The following is a 25449-nucleotide window of genomic DNA, read 5'->3' on the forward strand; positions in this document are numbered from 1 at the left end:
ATCTAAAGTACAATAAAAAAAAAATAGATTAAATAAATAAAAAAAAAAAAAGAAAAGCTTCCTGGAGAAGGTGGTAGCTGAGCCGTTTCAAGGATAATTAGGAGTTGACCAGGTGCTTTCTATTATAATTTCACATAATCTGGTTATAAATTAGCTTCCTCGCCACGTTGTCAGCATATTAACTCAGGCCTCGTATTTGAGGACTTTTTTTAAATTTAATTTAATTTTATTGTTGTACTTTAAGTGAAAGTTTACAATTCAAGTTAGTTTCTCGTACAAAAACTTATATATACATTGTTATGTAATGCTAATTGCTCTCCCTGTGCTATGACAGCACACTCCTCCTCTCCACCCCAGGTTTCCTGTGTCCATTCAACCAATTGCTGACCCTCTCTGCCTTCTCATCTCACCTCCAGACAGGAGCTGCCCATTTAGTCTCATGTATCTACTTGAGCTAAGAAGCACACTCTTCATGAGTATCATTTTATGTCCTGTAGTCCGGTATAATCTTTGTCTGAAGAGTTGGCCTTGGGAATTGTTTTAGTTCTGGGTTGACAGAGAGTCCAGGAGCCATGCTTTCTGGGGTTCCTCCAGTCTCAGTCAGAGCATTAAGTCTGGTCTTTTTACTAGAATTTGAGTTCTGCATCCCATTTTTTTCCTGCTCCATCAGGGACTCTCTGTTGTGTTCCCTGTCAGGGTGGTCATCGGTGGTAGCCAGGCACCATCTAGTTCTTCTGGTCTCAGGCTGATACAGTCTCTGGTTTATGTGGCCCTTTCTGTATCTTGCAGGGCCTGTATTTGAGTTATTTCTTGAATACTTAATGCTTAGCATGAGTGCTTAGCACATAATAGAAGCTCATTAAATGCTGAATGAGTTAAAAATGTAGAAGGTGCAGAAATTTGGATTAAATCTATATTGCTCTCAGAACTTCCCCTGAATTAAATAAATACATAGGTAAGTAAATAAAACCAATGATGTAACCTGACTTCCTAGGACAGTTTTGATTTACTGGCTCTAGTTACTTCTTATTTCATTCTATTTTAAAGAAACAGCTTATTATTATCATATTCTGTTTCCAAAAATACCTGGCATCTGTCCACTAGCTTGATTGGAAGATATTGTACCTGATAAAAACTTGTAAGATACTCAAGTATTTCTCCTCTTCCAAAATAATTCAATTATTGTATTTTACAGAGTATCAGAGAGATTTAGGGTTGATCTTAGACTCAGAACTGACCTCAGTGTGAAGGCTAAGAAATGAACTAGGAAGTCTCTAAATGACTGAATTTATTCTAGGTCAACTCAAGGAAGAACTGAGTTGGAAAACCTGGTTTCTTGGCTAACATGTGGCACACACAATCAACAATAATCCTGCCAAGATGACTAATCTATAAAGGGAATTATTTATCTTGTCTGAAGCTCCACATACTTCTTTAAATCCATGTTTGTTCCCAAGACTTTATGAAGATAGCAGAAGGATCAGTTGAGGATTACCGAATTCACATCTGGGACTCAGAATCACATCCATGCTACCATATTATTAATTTATACATAAATATCTAGAACAAGTGACCATTAACACCCTATGGGGTTCTTATGCCAACTTCCAATTCCTCTTCCCTACGAATTTTGAAAGGCTCTGTTAAGTGTGCTTACAGTAAATACTTCTATTCAGATTTGGTCAGGATTTCTGTTTCAGACTATCAGGTCTTGCTGATTCTCTTTTTAAGAGATCCGCAGAGTGTGAGTATGAGCTATCAAGTGCCCCCTGCTGATGATGAGACATGCAGTCTCGACCTTACCACATATCCTGCCAACCCCATTTCACTGCCCGGTCCCCAAAAGCGTTTGGCTTTTCCATTCCTTATTATTGGGCTGTTGGGTCCTTACGTTGGTAAGTTTGTATTATCTGCAGGATATCTGTTACAGATTTAATTGTGTCCCCTCCAAAAAGACATGATGAAGTCCTGACCCCTGTACCTGTGGATGTTACCCTGTTTGGAAATAGGATCTTTGAAGATGTTATCAGTTAGGTTAACTAGGGGTCATACTGGAGAAAGGTGACTCCTAATCCTACATGACTGACATCCTTATAAAAGAGAAGATACACAGTTAGGGAGACGGGAGTTTGGAGTACTCATCTTTCCCACTAACTGAACTTCTCAAGGGCAGGGTCAATGGGAAAAGCACGATAATCTTCATGGCTCTTTTGCAGACTCAGAGAGGTAAAGTGACTCTCCCAAAGTCACACAGCTGGGTCTCCAGGTGCCTTAGTATGGTAAAAGGTTCCAACAGCATGATTACTATCCAAAGACCCAAGTTTCCTTCTCTGAAACTGTGGTTTCACATGGTGGTTCGTTTCTTTCATTGTGTATTTCCTTTGGTGACTCAGCATACTGCAGAGGAAAGAGCCTTGAGGAGAAAGGGAAAAGGCCCAGGCCCTCACCTTGCTGCTGGTAGCTTTATGTGGGACCTTGAGGAAGTCATTTCCCTTCCCTGGGCCTCAGTTTTCTTATCTGTCAATAAGGGTGTTGGGCCATGGCATTCAGCCTCCTGTGATTCAGTCCAGTGTGTACGTGTGGCTCATAGTGCCTGGGTGACCTTGTCACGTCAATAGCTCAGGCTTTGCCAGAAAAGCTGAATCAGGCTGGGGAAACAGGCAGAGGAAAGAATGGCTCCTTCACATGGGCTGTTTGTGTGGGGCGACCATTATCGCAGAGGAAATTGACTCAAGGAGATAGCACGCTAGTATCAGAGAAAGCCAGGCTATCAGTGGGCAGCCTGCACAGTCCCAGCCCTCCTTGCCAAGGGTGCCCCGGGCTGTGCAGCCTGGGGCCTTTTTGACACACGGCAAGGACAGTGCCAGGCCAGGCCAGGCCGCTGTGGAAAAGCTCAGACCGGAAGTCAAGCCCTGGGAATCTGGAGGGCTGTGTTGGATGTGGGATGCTCTCTTCGGCCCCTGTATGCTCTTTTCGGCCCCCATGACACCCGGGCAGCTTATTCACTCTGAGTGTCAATGCTTCCCCAGGTTCACAAAGGACCTGGTACTCTGCCCTGTACAGGTCTTACTTGGACCCCTGTCCGCCCACCTTCTGCGCTCCATAGCTGGACCAGGGGGTCTCCAACACTAGTTCCACTTCATTTCCCAGGAACAGGAAGCATTAGGCAGAAAGCATTTAATCAGCTTCATCCCATCTCTCAGAAACTGTGTCAAATTTCTCCAGCTCTTCCTGCCTCCTTTGCTGGGCCAACTTCAGTATAAGCTTTAAACTTTAGCTTGAGGGTCACCTGCTCCAAGAGATCCTCCTTGACTTCCCAGGGTCTGAGCCCAGCACTTCCTTCTATGTTGAAATTATCACTGTATTCATCCCTGGGTTCTGAGCACCTTGGGCAAAGAATCATTTTTCTCTTTCATTCATTCATACATTAATTCAACAAATACTCTTGAGTGCTTACTCCATGAGAGATACAGCATGAATTGGAAAACAAAAGCAGAAATGGTCCCCAGCATCCTGTTATGTATAGGCTAGTAAAGGAGTTAATCAAATCATCATCCAATACACTGAAAAATTAAACCTTACAAGTCCTAGGAACAAATACATGGCACTCTGCAAGCCTGTGGCAGGAGACTTTGCTATAATAGGGAGAGTCAGTGGAAGCTTCCCCAGAGAAGTGTTGATGGATGTGAGGAACAGCAGGAGTTACATGCAAAAGGAGTCAAGGAGGAGCATTTTAGGATCAACCATGTCTCATTGTGTGCTGGACTACTAACCTAAAGGTTGACAGTTCGGACCAACCCATCAGAAGAAAGGCCTGGCAGTCTGCCTGCATAAAGATTACAGCCAAGAAAACCCTATGGAGCAGCTCTACTCTAACACGTAGGGTTGCCATAAGTTGGATTCAGCTCAATGGCAATGAGTTTTTGTTTGTTTGTCTGTTTATATCTCATTGATCCCTGTATTACCAGCACATCACAAGGCCTGGGACCTGATAGCTACAGAATGAATTTTTATAAATACTGAAGCCACCTTTACTGCAAAGTTGACTCTAACCCTGTGGCCCAGTCCCTGCCTTCGTCCACTGGCCCTGTCCCAGGGAATGCTCTCATTTCACTGTCATTCTGGGAAATGTTTCTGTCTTGCCCTTACAACTTGCCCTCAAGATCCAGAGTGTTTTTTTTAGTCCCAGCCTAGCCTGTGGCCATGCCATCTGCTGTAGATTTTCACATGTCCTCTCTGTGAAGGTCTCCAAAATCACCTGTACCTGTGTTCTCCTACCCTGAGGACCCATTTGAATCTCTGCCTTTGTCTGGTATTTCATGCCCCCATGCAGACAGTTTGCCTGGACGACCTGTGCCCTTTGCCACCATAGCTCCAGCTATTGAAATTTTCAGCTTGCTGATTGGGTTCTTTGAGCATACTCCCTTTTCTCCTACTGCCTCCCTGTCCCCAGAAAGCCGGATTAGTTCTGGGTCCCAGACATGCCCAGCACCCTCCTGAGACGCTACCCAAACTTTATTAATATTGGATTCATCACAGTCAACAACACATTTGGTTAATCAACCCTTTTTTACAAAACTGGAGCTACACTGATAAAGATTGAAAATGTGCCCCCATTGTGGGTGGCTACTGTTTCCAATTACATATGCTTCTTCCAGCCACCATGCAATCTGTTCACTTCATGCTGGTTTGCAAGAAATGTTCGCACCAAACCCTTGACAGCCACTATCTAAACTGAAACCATCTGCTCAGCCATTTGCCATGCATGGCTAGGTCTTGCAGCCTTACCCAGTTGAGGCCCTGTGGAGCAGTCCATAAAACAAGCATGAATTAACGCAGCCTGTTTTTATTAAATGTCTTGCAACTGATGGGAAGATGGACAAGCCTGTCTGGCAAGGATTATGGCCAATCCTCGCAGCATCTGAAGTCTTGGATAGCACCCTGCATCTCAAGATCATCCATGTGTTTCAGGAGCGTGGTCGTGCTTAGCAACAATTTGTCTATAAAAGACGTTTTACAGATTTTACGGTTTCTCCTCTTCTTTAAGAAATAGAATTTATTGGTGAGCTCTAAAGCCGTAACTTATACTCTTTGTGTTTTCCTTGATATTATTCAATATCAGAGAGAAGCAGATAAGTGTGAATAGGAGTCATTAGTAGAATGCTGATATTCTCTACTGCTATTACCAAGTCCTGAAGATTTGGGTGGGTAGGTTTCCTATTACTGATGTGGATGGCTACCTAAGAGTCAGGGCTGGCTTATTCAGTAACCATGTACTTTATCGAAAAACTTTGGTAAAGGCAGTGAGGCTGCAGGGGAAAGGATATCTTGACCCACTCACACCAGAGTTTGATCTTTTGTTTTGGAAGATTATCTGTATTATTGCTGTGGTGTGATGAATTACTTTGTGTGGCCTTTCTCACCATGGTCTTGTGACTCCCACCCGGGTGATTGGGCAGGGCTGTGGAAATAAGATAATCGTGGCCCACCAAAAGTGTTGGTCAGTTTTGCCTTAAAAGACAGCCAATTCCAGAGCAGAAAGAAGAGCTCACCACCACCAAGGAAGGAGAGACCCGCAGGAGATGGCACAGTGGGCTTCCCAGCCCATGAGGTCAGAGAACTGAGTGCCTTTGGGCAGAGCTGAGGGCCAGGGAGAAGCCTGTGTCTGACAAATTTGGGACTTGCCAGCCTCCACGACCTCATGAGCCACTTCCTTTATATGGTTCATGAGCTCTGTGAGATGTTGCAGCAAATTAGGGAACCCAAAGACAGGAGGAAGAGTACTGAGGAGAGAGAGTAATTGATGTTAGAGATGATGGAATGGTACAGCAGCTTGGAAAATTTGGACATTTGGGACATCTTTTACCTCCGCCTCATAGGAACCAGCTTTGTGCTGATCATTATAAAAGAAATTATTCATTTAATTGCCAAAAATATCAGTGCTCAAACCCAAGGGCACTGCCAATAATTAAGAAAATTTGGTGTACTCTTCCTACTCTGATTCCAGGATCATCGAGCAACTTTCTGATATTTTGACTTCCTAGGTAGAAGAACAGTCATAAATAGGATCTCTTCTAGTCAGTTGGCTAGGTAGCTGTCTTCCAAATTTCTCGGCATAGACGAGTGAGCACTTCCAGTGCGGCATCTGTTTTTTGAAACATCTCAATTGGTATTCCGTCAGTTCCTGAAGGCTTTAATATCACATGCAAGTAAAATTTTGCTGAAGATCATTCGAAAGCGGTTGCAGCAGTACATCAACAGGGAACTGCGAGAAATTCAAGCCAGATTCAGAAGAGGATGTGGAATGATGGATATCATTGCTGATGTCAGATGGATCCTGGCTGAAAGCAGAGAATACCAGAAAGATGTTTACCTGTGTTTTATTGACTACGCAAAATCATTTGACTGTGTGGATCATAATACATTATAGATAACATTGTGAAGAATGGAAATCCCGGAACACTTAATTGTGCTCATGAGGAACCTGTACATAGATCAAGAGGCAGTTGTTCGAACAGAACAAGGGATACTATGTGGTTTAAAGTTAGGAAAGGTGTGTGTCTGGGTTGTATCATTTTACCATACTTATTCAATCTGTATGCTGAGCAAATAATCTGAGAAGCTGGATTATATGAAGAAGAACAGGGCTTCAGGATTGGAGGAAGGCTCATCAACAATCTGCATTATGCAGATGACACAACCTTGCTTGCTGAAAGTGAAGAGGGCTTGAAGCACCTACTGTTGGATTATAACTCAAGATAAAGAAAACAAAAATCCTCACAACAGGACCAGTAAGCAACATTATGATAAACAGAGAAAAGATTGAAGTTGTCAAGGATTTCATTTTACCTGGATCCACAATCAACTCCCATGGAAGCAGCAGTCAAGAAATCAAAAGACTCATTGCTATGGGCAAATCTGCTGCAAAATACCTCTTTAAAGTGTTAAAAAGCAAAGATGTCACTTTAAGGACTAAGGTGTGCCTGACCCAAGCCATGGTGTCTTCAATCACCTCATATGCGTGGGAAAGCTGGGCAGTGAATACGGAAGACCGAAGAAGAATTGACGCCTTTGAATTATGGTGTTGGCAAAGAATATTGAATATACCATGGACTGCCAGAAGAATGAACCAATCTGTCTTGGAAGCAGTACAGCCAGAATGCTCCTTAGAAACGAGGATGGTGATACTTCATCTCACATACTTTGGACATGTTATCAGGAGGCATCAGTGCCTGGAGAAGGACATCAGGCTTGGTAGAGGGTCAGGGAGAAAGAGGAAGACCCTCAATGAGATGGATTGACACCGTAGGTGCAACAGTGGGCTCATGTATAACAATGATCATGAGGATGGCGCAGGCCCAGGCAGTGTTTCGTTCTGTTGTCCATGATGTCGCTATGAGTTGGAAGCAACTTGACGACACCTGACAACAACAACAACAGGTAGAACTATTTGTAAGAGGAGACTGGGCTCTTGAGCAAACACAAGCATTTACCCCACTTAAGAGCTACGTTTCAGACTGTAAAGTAATACTGTGATGTAATATAGTGGTATTCTAAGTTTTTATTATTATTATTTTTTAAATCCAAATGAAAGAAGTGAATTTAGGAAGAAAAGTTCAAGCAAAGAATGGTATACCTTTTCCCTTCTGCAGGAGTGATATTCAGAATATTTAACATCCATCAACCAATCACAATGAACTTTGGCTGAAAATAAGTGGGTCAGCTCTACTAGTATGTTCAGGCTGAATATTGGTGATGTCTCTGCCATATTCTGTGCGTCATTCACTCAAAATGAGATGTTGAGAAGGCTGTTAATTTGGATCCCATTCCTTACCTTAACTGATTAGCTCTTTAAGATTACATACTGAGCTTTTTGCATTCATTGTCACCTGCATCAGTTGTATGAAATTTGCTTTTGTATTTGCTATAAGACTACAGTCAATGATTGTTTCATACACTGATTCATTTGTCCCGCAGTCATTTGTTGAAGTTCCCAAATCTTTGCGTTTTCCTCATTTCTTTGGCTCTGCCTTACTGTTTATTTTTTAGTGAACTTTGTATACATCTGGCCCATATTGTAAACTGATTCTAATCCTTTTGGATATAGCCTGGAATGATACAAATGCACATATGCAATTTTAATAAAAAAGATTTGGTTTATTACTGTGCCTTTTGTTTGGCCCAAGGAAAATAAATTCCAGTTCTTACAGATTGATAAATGGTAACTGTCTGTGCTCATTCATATCTTTTTCTCTGACCTCCTCCTCCCTTCTCTTGCGACATTGTTTTATGAACATATATGGGTTTGTTGATTGGAGAATATTAATTTATTTGAGACGTCATCTGGGGAATTTCTAGGGAAAAAATACGGCTTATGGTTTCTGGATCTACCATACAAAGAGACAGGTGATATTTATTTCATTTCAGAAATAAATAATAACTGGAAAGGCCTTAAGAATAGTTTTTCTGACTTACCTTTCTTTTCATTTCTATCCACAAGGTCCAGCATAGAGTCTGCAGAGAATAAGTATTTAGTAAAGCAATGCTGAAGAGACAAGTGTAAGAAAGAATAATCAGATAATTTAGAACCTACTACAACTGTCATATTTGGTCTTAAACTCTTGTTCTTTCTGAATAATATGCAATGACTACATGTTGCCAAAGCACACAGTTGTAAACTAAAGAGAGCTCCACCATGTCAGGCATTTTAATGTCCTGGGTGTGTGTCTTTGTCAAAGAGATGAATATATATGTATATGTGCATATATACCATCTAACTGCTTGCTTTTTCCAGGGGTGAACTAGGCTGCTTTCTATGTAGATGTTGCCAGAGATAACAGAAAGCCATCTCAAAGAGATGCTCGTCTTTTAATTATTAACCTCACATGTGTGATCCCTTAGGCGCCCTCCTCCCGGGAACGTCTAAAGCAGAAGTAGCTCAGTGTGGAGGAAAGAGCAGAGCTGGGGAAATAGAGGACTTGGTGTGACTCCTGGCTTTGCCTGTGCTCACCATGACTTCAGCGAGTACCTGAGGCCCTTTGTCTGCAAAAGGTGAACTGCACAGGATTCACTAAAGAAGAATACTTCAGTAATAGAGAAGATATAAGTGAAAACGATTTATGAGCTAGAGGAATATTATCCAGTTGGTCTAACTTGCCACCAAATTTACCTGGATGCCTGGGGACACTGGTGTCTTTGCTGCTACTCGTGCCCAGTCTCTGCTTCCCCATCAAGTGCACTTTCCCATAGGTTTTTTTTTTTTTTTTTTTTGTATAAGCTGTCAACAATGGAGAAGTATGGTATTCCCTTTAGTCGAGTCCCTGATTGGTGCCAGGCCCTATGCAAACACATTCACTTTTGCTCTGCTATAGATTCTGAACACCGGAGGCCTCAGGGTTCCAGTTTCTTCTCCTAGACATCTATCTGCAATTTCCATCACCTTCCAGCTTAACCTCCCAGTCCTAGCACCATCTACCCCCTCTACCAGTCCCAGTGATTTTAGATTTAAAGTGGATTTGAGAATTCCACGTTGACCCTCCATATACGAGAGCCACCATTTCACAAATCTGTGCCTGACATCATGGGTTGGCCTTAGAAGTGTTGATGGTACAATCACGTACCTATGGCTCTGTCAGTTCAGGGAGCTCTTCGAGCAAAACTGATTGATTCAGTGATGAATTCATTTTGCAGGTTAGCATCTGTTCCTCATACATTTACTCATGTGCACTTCCTTGAGTGATAGGGTTACAGAGATGAATAAGAGCTAGCCCCTGCCCTTTGGAATTCCTGGACTAGTGGGTGAGAGGCCCAGGTAAACAAATAATTACAATACAATGTGATACGTGGTATAATAGAAGCAGGTGAAGTGAGCGTCGAGAGCACAGTGGAAGGAGTGATTCACTATGTGGTAGAAGAAAAGTTGAGACAGGCTTCCCAGAGGATGTGACATTTAATCTAGGTCTTGACATATGAATAGAAATGTATTAAGTAGAGGACGTAGAAAAGGATGCTTGAGTAGAGGGAACAACTGGAACAAAGGTATAGAGGTTTAAAAAAAAAGAGTTTAGCTGATTTGTAGAGAAATCAGATAGGAAAATGTGGTAGGAAATGAGACAGTTTGATGTAAATTGAGACTAGATTATAAAGGGTTTCAATACCAGATTAAGGGGTATCCTGTAGATTTACACTCTCTAATATGGTAACTGGAATCCCTGGGTGGTTCAAACAGGTAACACTTGGCTGTTAACTGAAAGGTCGGAGGTTTAAGTACACCCCGAGGTGCCTTGGAAGAAAGGCCTGGTGATTTATTTCTGAAGAATCATTCATTGAAAACCTTGTTGAGACAGTTCTACTCTGACACACGTGGGGTCGCCATGAGTTGGAATTGACTCAATTGGAAACTGGTTTAATATGGTAGCTACTAGACACATGTGGCTGCTTAAATGTAAATTAATTAAAACTAAATAAAAAAAGAAAGAAAGAAAAATTAAAATTCAGTTTCAGAGTTGTACTTAACTATAGTTTAATGCTCAGTGGCACACGTGGCTAGTGTCTACATATTGGACAGTGCAGGTATAGAGCATTTCCATCATTGCAAAAAATTCTATTGGACAATGCTTCTGTACATGATGTAGTGGGTGATGGATATTAAATGGAAGGTCATGGATAGATTTGTGAGTAATGTGTAGAATGGATTTGAGATGGGTAAAAGCAGAGGCATAGGAGCCCTGCTGGTACAATAGTTAAGTGCCCACCTACTAACCGAAAGTTTGGCAGTTAGAACTTGCCAGCAGCTCTCTGGGAGAAAAGATCTGGTGATCTGCTTCATAAAGATTTCAGTCTAGGAAACCCTCTGGAACGTTCTACTTTGTCATATATGGTTGCTATGAGTTGGAACTGGCTCGATGATACACAACAACGACAGAAGCAGAGGTAGGGAAACAGTGAGGAGATTACTGTAACACTGGGCAAGAGATGATGAGGACCAGATTGGAGGATGGGTTGTAACTACGCAGAGGAGGGAATGAAGACCATCTTGCAGCTTATAAAGTATCAAGAGACCAAAGACCATGGTCATGTGTGCAGTTTGCCAATTGAGATCTGATGGGGGTTTTGGAGGAAATCAATCTCATCTCCCATCATGAGCACTCTTTGGCTAGAAGCCTCAATCCTCAACCTTCTCCCCAGGCTCTGGGCATGTGGGCAAACTCCCAAGTGCCTGTGATTTCTTTGCAGTCTCCTGGCTCCTGCTTGCCTCTGTTTTGTCATGCCATTGGGTCTTAATCAGATGAGTATCTCATTTGGCCTCTTTTCTAACCATGGCAACCAGAGTTTGGAAGAGAAGGATTATATGGCCTGCCCACGCATCTGGTTTGTTCCAAGTGTCTGGGCTCCATGGTTATAACATGGTAATGTATACTGCAGAAAGGCAGTGGCAGATTGGATGATAAGATGTGGTTCCTTGCCTCTTCCGTGTCTGATAGGATCTCTGCTAACCATAAACAAATTACTTCCATTCAGTTGACAGGAGGAGAGCTGTACTCCGCAGGGGAAGTTGCTGAGGGCACAGTGGTAAGGAATGTAGACTATTTCTCCTAGGAATGCAAAGATGCTCTCAGACAGTCGTGGTGCTATGGGAAGTTTACCCGTACCCCGGAATACAGGGTCTTGATATGAACTCTTCCCAGCCATGACACCCTGGTTCAACTTCTTACATCAAAGACAGCTCTTGCTGTCACAGTTTCTCTCAATCCCTTCCCTGTCCATGTGGTTAGATAATGAGAAATGTAGAAGAGCACATAGGAAAAATGCAAGCCCTAGAAAAAGAAGGAAATTCTCTGGTGGTGAAACATTAATTTTCTGAAATCCTACTCATCCTTGAAGGCCCAATTCAAGCACTACCTGCTTTGTGAAACCTTGGGATCCCTATCCTGATCAAATGGTTTCTTCTCTTCACACAAACCTCTGTTTGGCACACACCATGTTTGGTTGGATGATTGCGTTCCTGCCTGCCTCTCTGAATAGTGATCATTTCTGAGAATGGCTTGGTTTAAGCCATGTTTGCATCTAAAGGACCTTCAGAAAATTCCATTCTTTAAAGGTTCACTAAACTGTAGGAATTACGATGCATCATCACCTGGGGAAAAGACCAATCAGAAGAGGTCTAGGAAGGAATCATGTAAGGATCTAGGGAAGAAAGCATCCATTTACTTTAGGAGTTTTTTGTTTTATCGTTACTTTATGCATCCATGCATCTATTCATTTATGCATCTATTCATTCCATTATCGCATAAGTCCCCACTGAGTCCCCATTGATGGCCAGGTGGTGTGCATTGCATAGACAGAAATTAGCACATCTAGGAGTGTAGGAGTTCAGAGAGTGGTAGGGGAGGTGAGATTTATGTAAATAATGACAGTCCATTGTGGGAACTGCTCCACTGGAGGGGCGTACCAAGTGCAGGTGAAGGGAATCAGAGAGAAGCATTTGCTCTGTTAAGTGAGGAGCATAAACTCTGGACTTCAAATCCTGGCTCCATGATTACTAGCTGGGTGGCCTTGAGCAATTCGTCTCTCTGAGCCTCAATATCCCTATCTGTAAAATGGACATGGTTGTTGTGCAGAAAAAATGGGATAATACTTACAAAAGTCTTAGTGCGGTGTCTGGGACAGAGTAAGTGCTCAATCAAAGTTATTTTTCAGGCTTTCGTATTTGTCAACCTAAATGATCAAGGAACCTGATACCATTTACAACTTCACTTTGTCTGTGCAGACAGACTGAATGTATTGCAAAACTTGCTACCAAAGCATGCAGCAAGAGATCTGTGATAATGTGTTTTAGATGATTCAGCCTTTGACCAGATGCTTTCCTAACGCATATTCTCTGAGCCTTAACTTCCGGAAAAGCAAACAAAATGAGTCTAACTGGGTTTTCACTTTCTTATCAGACAGAAAAATGTGATTAATCAGACAGAGAAATGTGGCTATTTGAGACTGGGATTGGTGATCTCTTTTTCATATGCTTTCATTGTAAACACATTTATTGAAATACGAAATTCTGGAGGGGCCATTGAAAATTGTACATTGGTATTCTCCATGGAATGCGTTTATATGCACAGATTATAATCATGATTATGATTGTCATTATTAAGCCAATGTTGCCGTTGTTAGCTGCCGTCGAGTTGGTTCTGTATCATAGTGACCCTGTGTACGACAGAACGAAACACTGCCTGGTCCTGCACCATCCTCATAATTGTTGCTATGTTTGAGCCCATTGTTGCAGCCATTTGTGTCAATCCATCTCATTGAGTGTCTTCCTCTTTTTCACTGACCCTCTACTCTGCCAAGCATGATGTCCTTCTCCAGAGACTAGTCCCTCCTAGTAACATGTTCAAAGTACCTGAAATGAAGTCTTGCCATCCTCCCTTCTAAGGAGAATTCTGGCTGCCTTATCATGATTGCAGTAGATTGTTGGTCAAAACTGGAAAGAGATGCTGTGCAACAACTAATTTAAATCCTCAGAGAGACAGACAATGAAACTCAGACATACTAGCCAGTTGAGCAACACTGTTTGCTTTTCCACTGTGAAGGTGAAGAGAAGACTGTCTGGTTTGGATGTTCCCTGACTCCTCCCTTCACTCAGAATGGGAACAAAGGCTAGGCCATGTGGAGTTTTGAGAATCGTCTCAAAGAAGCAGAACAAGGCCCTTGGTGGGAGGAGGGAGGGAAGATTCTCTCACTGGCCTCTCTGTACCTCTGCTACTTCTTTTTCATTGAGAACAAACATCCTGGTCAATCAATAAGCTCTCTGTGTGTACACTCATTTCTGTCAATTATCCAGGAGGAAACAGACTAGCAACCTAACAAAAAAAAAAAAAAAAAAAAGTCTCATTTCTAAACCATTGACTGAGAGGAATCAACTTTCCTCAAACACATTCGGGAATTGCCACACCTCCAAGTGCTTGTTTAAAGAGAAGGGGAAACAAAACAATACTGAGTGGACCCTCTCTTCTTCAAAATATGAATCATCTTTATATTTTATTAAAGAAATCAAAAGGTTTTTTTTTTGTTTTTTTTTTTTAAATGGTGTGTTGGAGAAGGCACTTGGTAGGTGTCTTTATTAGCCTAGATTCTCTTGATTTTAAGTTACAGAAATCCAACTTAAAAGCATTTAAGCAACAAAAGAGTATCTTGGCTTATTTAACCATGAGGAAGGATGGCTTTAGGAATGACTTGAAGGTGGAGAATACATTTTATTCTTCTGCATCCCTAGTGTCTTCTCTAGTTTGTTGAGCTGGACTGGATGAGTTGGGCAAGAAATTCTTGAGGTTCTGTGACTGAGCCCATATTTATAGTACAGCAACCATATAAAATCCTTATGTTTCCATCTACTTCTGAGATGTTTCCAATCACATGTCTCTGAACAGTTAGTCCAATCTCCTATGAATTGATGGTTGACTCTCCTCTAAATCTCCTCAGCTAAGATTTTCACCCTCTGGCTAAGCACTTTGTTTGTCAAGAAACTCACTCCCTTCCAAGGTAGCTAATTTTATCTTCAGACATATCTGTTCGAATCCCTTTATTCCTTCAGTCAGTCAGTTCCTTTTCTTAAATATATTCTTTGCCATCATAGATCTGATCTTTCAGACTAGAGATTTCAATGTTCAGTTTATTCTCACTGACTTGGTTTGATTTGATTCAACCATAAATTTACTGAGCACCTCCTGAGTGTGTGAAACTCTGCTAGGTTTTGGGGACACAGAAGTGAATGCAGTATAGTCACTGCTCTTGAGATTTTGTGGCATACACTGTGGCAAGGGTAAAACTTTTTCATTATATGTGCTTTAGAATAAAACAGAAATGTATACAAAGTATAAGGAAGAAAGATACAAAGTATCACATGTTCTCCGCTGTACTGGGGACACAGGAAGAAATAAAATATTGTCACTGTTGTCAGGGAGCTCCAGGACTGGGAGGAAGCATACTTTAAAAAGGTGATTATTGGGGGACTAACAGTGATGGAAAAATCACATTGAGTAAGAGTAGGGTTGCAGCTGATTATTGTAATTACTGTCAATAAGTTGTATACCTGTAAAAAGTTGAACTGGCAAGGGTTGTGTGATAGATATTGCCTTAGGCTGGGTTCTCTAGAGAAGCAAAACCAGTAAAGCGTATAAATATATACAGAGATTTATATCAAGGAAACAGCTCACACAATTGTAGGGGTTGTATCGTCCCAAGTCCATGGATCCAGATAGAGGCATCTCCCGATTCATGTAGCCACAGGGGCTAGCGAACCCAAAATTGGCAGGTCAGAGAGCAGGTCTCTTGCTCACAGGCTGTGAAGATCAACAAATCCCAAGATAGGCAGATAAGCTACTAGCTCAATTCCCAAGAACTGGAGGCGAGATGAACAGGAAGCAGCTGCAGCATCCAGAGCAGGCAAAAGCCAGAATGTCCACTTGTATTTGGATGCAGGCCACATGCCTGAGGAAACTCCCTTTCAACTGACTGGCTACTCACAGCAGATCCCATCATGGGGGTGATTACATACAAACACCGAGAATCATGGCCCTGCCAAGTTGACACACAATCTTAACTATCACAGATATATTTACAAAAATGGCAAAAAAAAAAAAAAAGAGTAGCTGCTGAGACCACTTATGTACAACCAAACACCTCTTGGGATTTGGTTCCTCGGTTTGGAGGTTTAGGGTCTTGGTTTCATGGGACATACCAGTTAATCAGCCTAATAGCATGTTCAGTGCTTCTGTTCTACCTCTTATTTCACTGCATAGTGCCTGGGGTCTTAAAAGCTTGCAAGTGGCCATTCCAAGGCACAACAATTGGTCTCTATTCACCTGGAGCAACAGAGATAAAAGGAGAATCAGGAATAAGAGGAGGATATAGAATGTGTGGCTGATTGCCTCCATGAATAACTGCCTCCTTTGCTATGAGACCAGAAGAACAGAACGGTGCCCAGCTACCATTACTGAACATTTTGATCGAAGATTCTATAGAAGAATCCTAATCAAAAGGGGAAATGCAGAATAGAATATCAAACTCCAGACTTTCTGGAGTCATGGGGGCTGGATGAACCTCTAAAACAATTGCCCTGATGTAATCTTTAAAACTTAGATCAAAAATATTCCCGGAAGTCTTCTTAAAACCAAACAATAATTTAGCTCAACTATATAAAATGTCTGCCTTGAGTATTATACTCTTTTAAAAACTATCTGTATGGGATCAAAGTGACAACAGCAACTCAAAAGATTAGATAGGAACCTTAGGGGGCAGAAAGTTTATGTTAATGAGGTAGAACAACTCAGAAAAGGAGGGTGAGGATGGTTGCACAACTCACAGAAAGTAATTGATGTCACTGAATTGTACATGTAGAAACAGTTGAATTGGTGTCTGTGTTGCTGTGTATATTCTCAACAACAACAAAATAAAATTTAAAAAGTGATTATGATTGAGAGTATAGCAACAGCCGTGTGTGTATGTATTGTAGACAGTTTACACAAGGTATCTATGTATATATATTTGTATATATAGTTATTATATTCTCAACATCAATTCATGTAACACACACACATATATATAGTCACACACACATACGTATATTATACACACATACCTGTTGCCATCAAACCAATTCTAACTCATAGCAACCCTATAGGACAGAGTAGAACTGCGCCATTGAGTTTCCAAGCCTGTAATCTTTACGGGAGCAGAATGCCACATCTTTCTCTCTCTCTCTCTCTCTCTCTCTCACACACACACACACACACACACACACACACACACACACACACACACACACAGGTATAGGTGGTCCGTTCTATCATGGTGAAGTGAGGAGGGGCTGTCACAAAATCCTGCCATGGCGGTCACTTCTCCCTTCCAATATTCTCTCACTCTCATCCCTTCCTCTCCAGTTCAGCCACCACCACCTCACTTCACCCCCCACCACGGCTTGCTTCCTAAAGCTAACTCCTGCTGTTAGCTTAGGAGAAAAAGAAAGAAGAAAAAACTCTAGGATGGGCTGCTAGCAAACCTTGGGATATCATCTGCGTGCTGAATGAAAATGGATGCATTTTCTCTGCATTTCTTCTCCAGAAGTAAAATACATGAACAGGGTCAGCCTCTGTCCTGACCAGAGTGGGTGCAGTCCACACTGAACCCCTCTCTTATGGAAGCAGAGATTGCCAAGGCTGCCTCTGTAGGAGCCAGAGGGCTGGGTCTCCTGTGCTGGACCATTTGGCCTGGATTTTACATTCGCCAGGATTTTAATATCACAGGGCTGGGCAGAACTGAAAAAAAGCCATCAGGACAAAGTTTTCTTTTAGATTCTCCAGAGGAGAAGCATCTATAACTTTCTCCAAAATATGTTCTCTTCTCCCTATATCATTTAAAGCAGGCAGTTCTTTCTAAGTGGTGCAGATGGCATTTGGGATGGAACAATGTTTTTGTTGTGCTGGACGCTCCTTTGATTTGCAGGATATTTATCATTCTTTATCTCTGCCATTAAATGTGAGTAGAGCCCCCACCAGCCATTGAGACAACAAGAAATGCCCATGTTTCCAAACACCCTCTTCTCCCAGGGGAAGGTTTCGTTTCTAACTGAGAGCCATTGGATGAGGTCATCAAACTTGGTTTTAATTGAGGCTCAGTTATTGATTTTTTCATGTAAATAATACAAGAACAAAATACCTAACTCCTATGGTGTACCTTAGGAGTCGCTGGATGGCTCAAAGGTTAATCACTTGACTACTAACTGAAGGGTTGGTGGATCGAAACCACCCAGAGACTCCTTGGAAGAAAGGTCTTATGAGCTGTTTCAGAAAGATCACAGCCTTTAAAACCCTATGGATATAACACTGAATGTGGGTAAAGTGTGCACAGCTTGACTGAGGTAAATGATGTCACTAAGATGTACACAAGAAAAAAGGACCTTTGATAATTGCTATGGCATATATAATTTTGCAACAGTAGGAACAATAACCAAAAAATATATATGTGGGTATATATGTATATACGTAAGCATATATGTGTATAGGTATTTGTATTGAGTATATATGTGTGCATATATAGGTATATATATATATGTATGCATCCATGTGTGTGAATGCATATATATTTTTATATATATAATAAAGCACACAGGGGGCACATTTACAGATACTTCTTAGACATAACCAAACACCTCATAGGATTGGATTTCTAGGTTTGAAGGCTTAGGACCATGATATAGTTCATAAAATTTATACTCTACATCCTAGTCTGGTGAGTAGTGCCTGGGATCTTAAAAGCTTACGAGTGGCCATCTAACATACAACTAACTGAACTCTACTTGTCCAGAGCAAAAGATAAAGAAGGAAACCCACGACTTAGAAATTAGTCTATAGAACTGTCTACATGAACCATGGACTCACTACCCTGAGATGAGAAGAACTAGGTGGTTCCTGGCTACTGCTACTGATCATTCTGATCAGGGCCACAATAGATGGATCCTGATAGAATGGAAGAAAAATGTGGAATGCAGCCTCAAAATACTTTTAAAAAATCCAGACTTACTGGACTCGTTGAAACTAGAGGACTCCCCAAGACTATCACCCTGAGTTACTCTTTAAACCTTGAACTGCAACTATCCCCTGAGTTCACCTTTTAGCTAAATAACAGATTGGCTCACAAAATAAAGAATATCACCTATGAGTACTGTGCTCCTTTAAAAAAATTATTTATACGTGACCAAACGGTCAACAATTACTTTAAAACAAAGATGAGAAAGTAAGGGGGCAGGGAAACAAGATTACTGGAAACAGAACAATAAGATCAGAAATAACGATGTTCACACATTGTGAAGAATGTAACCAATGTCACCGAACAATCTGTGTAGAAATTGTTGAATGGGAACCTAATCTGCTGTAAACTTTTGCCAAAAACACAATATTATTTTTTTTAAAAAAAACCCTGTGGACACAGTTCAACTCTGACATGCATGGGGTCGTTATGAGTTGAAGCTGACTTGACCGCAACTAGTCTTCTGGTTTATTATGCACCTACAATTGTCATGTGCTGTGAGGTCTACAGAGATAAGCAAGGCACTTGCTCAGATCTTACTCTAAGTAAAAAGAAAAAAGCGAATGCAAATATTATAATATTCATTCTTTCATTCAAAAATATGTACTGAATAGCTGTTTATTCTATGATTCAGACCTTGTCCCATGTATACAAGACAGAATGCAGACAACCACTATGTGAGTTCAGAGAGAGAGGGAGCCTTCCCAGGGTGGGATCTAGAAAAGTTTCACGGTGGAAGCCATGTTTCAAGTAATACTTGGAAAGGAGTTGGGTAGATGGAGAATGGAGATGCCTGGGAGAAAACAGCACAAGGGGAGAAAGCAACGCATGAAAATGAGTTCAGGTGACCCAATCTGACTGTGTGACAAGTGAGAACATGTGTGTGGTGGGAAAGGAGCCTGGAATAGTGAGAGTAAAGGGCTGGAGAACTCTTCGGGAGTTTTGTTTCCATTCTGTTGGCCATTGAAGGGATTTCCAAGGGCATATCTATTCCAGATCCAGAATGCTGTCAAATGCTTGAAACCGTTTCTCAAGCTTCTTTCTTCTACTCTCTTCTCTACTTGTAGGTCAGTACACACGCGTGCACACACGTGTTCACACACCTCTCCACATTCCTTTTCCAGGTAAAATAATCTGTCTATTTATTCTCACAGAAACTATTTTCCAGTAAAATAAAGACAGCAGATAGTATTTATTTAGAAATGACTGTGATTTTTACAAATTGATTTTTGACTATTTAGGTCGGGCAGGTCCGTTGCAGCTTACTGAAGGCCCCAATACTTCCTAATGCCCACCGCTATCTCTTCCCTTGGCTCTCTGCAGGTTGAAAATGCCTTTGCCTGACCTTCAAGGCCTCTCGTTATCTGGCCCCTGCCAACTTCTCTGCCTCATCTTCTGCAGCTGCCCTCATGTACCCTTCACTTCAACCATCCATTTTATTCCACTCCTTTCTGCCTCGTTTTCATGACCAACTCCTGGCGCTTTAGTTCTCAATTCATGTAGTACTTTTTCTGGGAAGTCATCCTCGAGTCTCTAACCTATATTAGATGCCCCATACCCCTTCTACCACTATCACTCCTCATTCACCCTTATTTCTTTCAGTCCAGACCCCAGTCTACCTCTTGATACTGTTTTAAAGTACTCCAACCCCTTTTTTCTTTTTAACATTTATTGACTGAACTATTCATTTGACTGCCTAGTACACATTGTTGCTATATTCCATTTCTTTTTTTATATATGTTAACATCTTACATATACTCCTTGTGGCTCTCCAACCACTCTGACTGACCTCCAGGTCCGTCCTGCCCCAGAGCCTTTGTGCCTTCTCTCCCCATTGCTCAGAATGCAATTCCCACCTTCACTCACTGCCACCTGTACGAAAATAAAACAAATCCCACTAATCTAACACCAAACCGTAAAGATCAATCAAATCAGTGCTATCTACTGTCAGTTCTGTTCCCCTCTGTTCCACATCTGTTCTGACACTGGCTGCACATGCTCATTCTTCCTGACCCTAACTAGGGATTCCCTCTACTCCCTCAGGATACCAGCTGTAAGCTTAAGGGTCCCCAGACTCCTTACTTCTCACCCGCTGCCTCCCACTGTTCCCTCAGGTTTGATAATTTGCTAGAATGAATGACTCATAGAAAGCACACCATCATACGGTGTGGAACCTCGTATACCTTGCTGTGGAATTCAGTTTACCTCTAGCTATGTTGTTGTTGTTGTTAGGTACCCTCAAGTTGATTTTCCACTCATAGTAACAATATGCAACAAAGTAGAACTGCCCCATAGGGTTTTCTAGGTTGTGATCTTTACAGGACCAGAACGCTAGGTCTTTCTCCTTCAAAGCCGCTAAGTGGGTTCAAACTGCCAACCTTTTGGTTAGCAGCCGAGCACTTAACCATTGTGCCACCAGGGCTCCTTACCTCTAGCTATGGAAATAAAAAATGCATTGCCATCGAGTTGATTCCGACTCATAGCGACCCTATAGGACAGAGTAGAACCGCCCCATGGGGTTTCCAAGGAGCGGCTGGTGGATTTGAACTGCTGACCTTTTTGGTTAGCAGCTGAGCTCTTAACCACTACGACACCAGGGATCCACCTCTAGCTATAGTGATTGATAAATTGTTAGAAATATCAATGAGAATAGCATTTTTCTTCCAACCTGTCCTTAGTCTGGAAAGTTCTAGTCAAGAAAAAATGTGACATTTTAATTTTCTTTCTTTTTTTTGTTTCGGGCTAGAAATTTAAAATGGAGGTTTTGAAGGGATTTTGCTTCCCTTTGACGTTCAGATTTATTGTGTACATGAGATCCTACACACAGACTTGGCTCCCATAGGATACCATCACTGACGCATCAGGGAGAGATTTAAAAATGGGGTTTCTAATTGAATCATCTGTAGAGCTATCAGATGCCTCCTATGAATTCTGTGGTAATTAAGATTCCACCATGAGATAGCAGTCATTACCGGCTTTTCTCATAATCCCATCCGTTCTCCTGGAAATAGAAAGTCTCATAAGCCACCATTCAGCCACACTGATTTATTAAAATCTAATGACCGGGGGCTCCATTAGGATTCCATGTGGATGACATGCTTTCTGGTAACTCCTTCTCTCTGGAAAGCAGGGGATGAATTTACAGTTCTTAAGATCACATCATGGTTGTACATATTTTTAAACTTAGAAGCAAAATACAGTATCAGCCAAAAAACTAGCAATCCTTGAACTCAATATCCAGGGCCCATCTCTCCATAACAGTTTCATGAAGGCCCTGGGCCAGAGGAAGAGGCGAATAATTCAGAAGTCAAAGTCTAATTCTCCATCCAGACTGGTAAGAGAGCTCTTATCACCAACCATCCCATCCAGCAAGTGTCATGTGAGGCTGGACTTGAGCTATGAAGGCTTAACCAAGAGCAAAGGATTCTGGCCAGAAGGAGTCACACATTAACTGATTACTGCCCTCCTCTCTGGAGTCCCTGGGTGGTACAAATGGTTTACGGGCTTGGCTGCTAATCAAAAGGTTGAAGGTTCAAGTCCACTCAGAGGTGCCTTGGAAGAAAGCATCTAGTGATCTACTTCTGAAAAATGAGTCATTGAAAACTCTATGGAGCATAGTTCTACTCTGACACATGGGGATGCCATGAGCTGGAATCAACTCAATGGCAACTGGTTTTTACCCTTCTCTCTGCAAAGCAGTAGGAAAAAGTCCAGAGAAATGCCAAGATCAGAAGAAATAAGCTGACTGACCAAGCACAGATGCCACTCATACCACAAAGGTCCAGGATAACGTCTTCCATACCTCTCTGGCTTCCTTCTCTCCTTCGCATGTGCTCCCCCTGGGCCCCTTATATCTTTTGCGTTATAACAGTATCTTCCTGGACATCTTGCCTCCTTCCCTAGTAAAGCCTGCACACCTGGCTCTATTCATTCTCCAATATTTGCTAGAATCAAACATCCCATGCACTCTTTTCTGCATCCCATTGCCTTCCTCCACACCCACACCCTCCCCCGGCCCTCTGGACATACATACACCATGCAAAGAATCCTTAATATCTGATTTCCAGAGACTTTCCTCAGCCATAACTGATGGGTATAAATGGAATGGTGGACATTCATTATGTTGTAACAGACTGAAGGATTGACCCTTCGAGGCTGATGATATTGTTCCCTTCAACTCACCCTCATGACAGTCAGAGTGATCTTTCTGAAATACTGCTCCTACCTTGTCACCCTACTCCTCCCTATTTAATAACCTAAGCTGTACCCACAATGCATAAATAAAAAAATCCAAATTCCTTAAGCTGGCATTCATTGACCTTCATTCCCTCTTCCCAGTTGTCATCTTCTACCATTCTCCCTGGTCCTCCCATCCTAGAGTCCCACCATTAGTTGTCAAAACAAGCTTTTCCTTGTCTCTGTGTTTTGCCAATGCTATTTTACCTGCCTTAAATAAACTTACCAGTGTACATCTCCACCTGGAAAACCTTCGAGGCAGAGATCCCAGTGCTTTGCTTTCTCCTTCCTCACCCTCCCCATCCCCAGGGTAGGGATTCCCTTTTCTATTCTCTCTTGTCTTCTCATTATACTTCTATTTAGTTTCTAAATTTCCATTAGGAAAAAGGAGATCCTGGAGTATCAGATCTAAGTGGGAACCAAAAGCCAAAATTAGGTTGCTGGGATGAGAAGCGGAGGAAAAATAAGGTGTATGGTCACCCTAGCCATCGAGTGTAGATCAATAGAGGTGTGAATGACAGTACTCAGAGTCATATTTAAGAGTGAAGACAAAGGGTTTCATCCAAGAGGGCCATAAAGACAGGCAGAAACCAGATACTCTGGAGCTAGATAAAAAGAGGGAATGTACAAAATACTTTGGGAATCTGGAGAATAGAAGGAACAGTTGTGTTTGGGGGCAGGGGTGGTCAAGGCTGGCTTTCACAAGGAAATGACATTTGAATTGAATATTGATGCATTTGTACTTGTCAGTCTCAAAAGGACGAAAAAGTATCCCAGGCCCCTGTCATCAATTCCAGCAGCCAGGAAATAAATGGATGATCACACCAGAGAGTAAGAGATGAGCAGCCCTATATTCACTTTCTGTAGAAATGCTATCACTGTCAGCAAATTATTTGGAAAGAAAGATGAAAATTATCTAGAGTTCTTCTTTAAGCTGATTCATACTCACACATACTTAAGCTCAGAGATTCAGGGAAATTTGTAAACTCTGATTTCAAAATCATAATGAGAAGCCTGTTGGGTCATTCTGTAATAACGACAACATCTACTATTTATACAGAGACTTACAGTTTGTTATAAAAATAACAGCCAGCACCTTCTGTGTATTTGGTGTTTTACATGCAATATTTTATTTAATCCTCATAACAATTCTATGAGTAAGTCTTGCTATTACCCACATTTTATAGATAATGAAACTGAGGTATATAAAGAAGACACACAACTCACCCAAGAGCATATGGAACAAGGATCTGAAACTAGGCAAGGGGATGCCAAGAGACTAAGCTGTTATTTGTTTCTTGAATTCCCTCAACAACTCTGAAGGAGGAGAGGGCAAATTTTGTGAATAGAGTTCTTTGGAGAGAAGTGTTCCAGTGCTAAGTTCTTTCCACCTCAAGGCAAATGTTGGGGATTTCAATTTAGATCATTTGGAGAACCTTGAAGTGCAATCCCTATAGTTGAGGGACACAGAAACTGGTGTCTCCAGCCTGGGAAATCTAGAGAGTGAGAGACTAAAAGCTTTAAGGCCAGAGCCTGGAGAGTGAGTTTGTTTGGCATCAGTCTGCTTTCCATGGTTGTTGGAGCAAAGGGTTTGTGGTGTTTCCTGTTGACCAGTTGTGGGTCATGTGGGAGAAAAAAGTGTGTGTGTGTGTGTGTGTGTGTGTGATATCTTTTGACCTATTCAGTGGTGTCATATTGAAGTGGGAAGGGAAACTGGAGAGTAGGGGAGAGAAGTCACTGGAATTTTGGACTGAAGAAGGAGTTGAAAGGGATCAGCTGGACTAGTGTTGCATCCATCCTTGTCTAGGAACTACAAGATAGAAAGCCCTAGGAGGGACCTTCCAAGGAGCCCACAAAAGTGCCCACTAAAGAAACAATTGGCTCTAGACATTTGCCTGGCCCAGAGAATTCAGAAGTAGCTTAGAATGGGATTCATTCAAGTAAGACCTTACCTATCCCTCTATCTCTCCTTTGATTCCTGGATGGTACTGGATGACTAACCCAAAGGTTGGTGGTTCGAACCTACCCAACATCAACATGGGAGAATGCCCTGGAAATCTGCTTCCATAAAGATTTCAGCTAAGAAAACCCTACGGAAGACACATCCAAACTCCCTGAGGGACTGAATTACTGGGCTGAGGGCTACGGGGACCATGGCCTCGGAGAACATCTAGCTCAACTGGCATAATATAGTTTATAAAGAAAATGTTCTACTAAATAGACAATAGATAAGTGGTAACACTGGTGAATAAGACAGTACACAATACTGGGGAAACCAGCACAACTTGGACAAGGAAAGGTCATGGAAGCTCCCTAGACACATCCAAACTCCCTGAGGGACTGAATTGCTGGGCGGAGGGCTCTGGGGACCATGGTCTCGGGGAACATCTAGCTCAATTGCCATAACACAGTTTATAAAGAAATGTTCTACATTCTACCTTGGTGAGTAGCGTCTAGGGTCTTAAAAGCCTGTGAGCAGCCATGTAAGATACTCCACTGGTATCATCCCTTTGGGAGCAAGGAAGAATGAAGAAAACAAGATACAAGGAAAAGATTAGTCCAAAGGACTAATGGACCCAACTACCATGGCCTCCACCAGACTGAGTCCAGTACAACTAGATGGTGCCCGGCTAC

The sequence above is a fragment of the Trichechus manatus genome, unplaced genomic scaffold (genome assembly GCF_000243295.1).
Source record: "Trichechus manatus latirostris isolate Lorelei unplaced genomic scaffold, TriManLat1.0 scaffold00016, whole genome shotgun sequence".
Classification (NCBI taxonomy): domain Eukaryota; kingdom Metazoa; phylum Chordata; class Mammalia; order Sirenia; family Trichechidae; genus Trichechus; species Trichechus manatus.